Source organism: Aulonocara sp. 'chitande type north' Nkhata Bay, unplaced genomic scaffold, assembly GCF_057382095.1.
Source record: "Aulonocara sp. 'chitande type north' Nkhata Bay isolate Kocher_YH1m ecotype deep benthic unplaced genomic scaffold, A_spYH_male_GT1.1 unmapped_scaffold_32, whole genome shotgun sequence".
Classification (NCBI taxonomy): Eukaryota; Metazoa; Chordata; class Actinopteri; order Cichliformes; family Cichlidae; genus Aulonocara; species Aulonocara sp. 'chitande type north' Nkhata Bay.
Genome location: NW_028234364.1, coordinates 79,538 through 82,037, shown reverse-complemented (window position 1 = coordinate 82,037; position 2,500 = coordinate 79,538).

Genomic DNA, 2,500 nt, shown 5'->3' with positions numbered 1-2,500 from the left:
ACAACTTTTCGCCGTGCCCCTGGTACACCGCTCAGTAGCACTTTGCCACACAAACTCTCCTAGTGCCTATGGTACGACATCTTTTCTCGTGCCTATGGTACAACAACTTTCCTCCGTGCCCCTGGTACGACAGCTTTTCTCGTGCCTATGGTACAACAACTTTTCTCGTGCCTATGGTACAACAACTTTTCGCCGTGCCCCTGGTACACCGCTCAGTAGCACTTTGCCACACAAACTCTCTTAGTGCCTATGGTACGACATCTTTTCTCGTGCCTATGGTACAACAACTTTCCTCCGTGCCCCTGGTACGACAGCTTTTCTCGTGCCTATGGTACAACAACTTTTCTCGTGCCTATGGTACAACAACTTTTCGCCGTGCCCCTGGTACACCGCTCAGTAGCACTTTGCCACACACACACTCCTCGTACCTATGGTACGACAACTTTTCTCGTGCCTATGGTACGACAACTTTTCTCGTGCCTATGGTACAACAACTTTTCGCCGTGCCCCTGGTACACCGCTCAGTAGCACTTTGCCACACAAACTCTCCTCGTGCCTATGGTACGACAACTTTTCTCGTGCCTATGGTACAACAACTTTCCTCCGTGCCCCTGGTACGACAACTTTTCTCGTGCCTATGGTACGACAACTTTTCTCGTGCCTATGGTACAACAACTTTTCGCCGTGCCCCTGGTACACCGCTCAGTAGCACTTTGCCACACAAACTCTCCTCGTGCCTATGGTACGACAACTTTTCTCGTGCCTATGGTACAACAACTTTCCTCCGTGCCCCTGGTACGACAGCTTTTCTCGTGCCTATGGTACAACAACTTTTCTCGTGCCTATGGTACAACAACTTTTCGCCGTGCCCCTGGTACACCGCTCAGTAGCACTTTGCCACACACACACTCCTCGTACCTATGGTACGACAACTTTTCTCGTGCCTATGGTACAACAACTTTTCTCGTGCCTATGGTACAACAACTTTTCGCCGTGCCCCTGGTACACCGCTCAGTAGCACTTTGCCACACAAACTCTCCTCGTGCCTATGGTACGACAACTTTTCTCGTGCCTATGGTACAACAACTTTCCTCCGTGCCCCTGGTATGACAGCTTTTCTCGTGCCTATGGTACAACAACTTTTCTCGTGCCTATGGTACAACAACTTTTCGCCGTGCCCCTGGTACACCGCTCAGTAGCACTTTGCCACACACACACACACCACTCGTGCCTATGGTACGACAACTTTTCTCGTGCCTATGGTACGACAACTTTTCTCGTGCCTATGGTACAACAACCTTTCCCCGTGCCCCTGGTACACTGCGCAGAAACTCTTTGCCACACACACACACACACACCACTCGTGCCTATGGTACGACAACAGGCCCCGGGGACCTACATCGCACCTTGCTCTTGCCTCCCTTACAGCTGAAAAAGGTCCATGCCTGTGCCCTGGCCCTGCTGAAATTCCCTCTCCATTTAGCCGAGGCAGTGAGTCGGCCTCCTGTCTCCCTTTACGGTCGAAAAAGATGTGCTCCTGGGCGCGCTGGCCCTGCTGCTACTCACATCGGGCATGGACCTGGACCTCCAGCAGGCCCCGGGGACCTACATCGCACATTGCTCTTCCCTCCCTTACAGCTGAAAAAGGTCCATGCTTGTGCCCTGGCCCTTCTGAAATTCCCTCTCCATTTAGCCGAGGCAGAGAGTCGGCCTCCTGTCTCCTTTACGGTCGAAAAAGATGTGCTCCTGGGCGCGCTGGCCCTGCTGCTACTCACATCGGGCATGGACCTGGACCTCCAGCAGGCCCCGGGGACCTACATCACACCTTGCTCTTGCCTCCCTTACAGCTGAAAAAGGTCCATGCCTGTGCCCTGGCCCTGCTGAAATTCCCTCTCCATTTAGCCGAGGCAGTGAGTCGGCCTCCTGTCTCCCTTTACGGTCGAAAAAGATGTGCTCCTGGGCGCGCTGGCCCTGCTGCTACTCACATCGGGCATGGACCTGGACCTCCAGCAGGCCCCGGGGACCTACATCACACCTTGCTCTTGCCTCCCTTACAGCTGAAAAAGGTCCATGCTTGTGCCCTGGCCCTTCTGAAATTCCCTCTCCATTTAGCCGAGGCAGAGAGTCGGCCTCCTGTCTCCTTTACGGTCGAAAAAGATGTGCTCCTGGGCGCGCTGGCCCTGCTGCTACTCACATCGGGCATGGACCTGGACCTCCAGCAGGCCCCGGGGACCTACATCACACCTTGCTCTTGCCTCCCTTACAGCTGAAAAGGTCCATGCTTTTGCCCTGGCCCTTCTGAAATTCCCTCTCCATTTAGCCGAGGCAGTGAGTCGGCCTCCTGTCTCCTTCACGGTCGAAAAAGATGTGCTCCTGGGCGCGCTGGCTCTGCTGCTACTCACATCGGGCATGGACCTGGACCTCCAGCAGGCCCCGGGGACCAACATACTCCTCTGCTCTACTCCCCCACTAGCTTTCCTTCTCCCGCAGTTACCCTCCA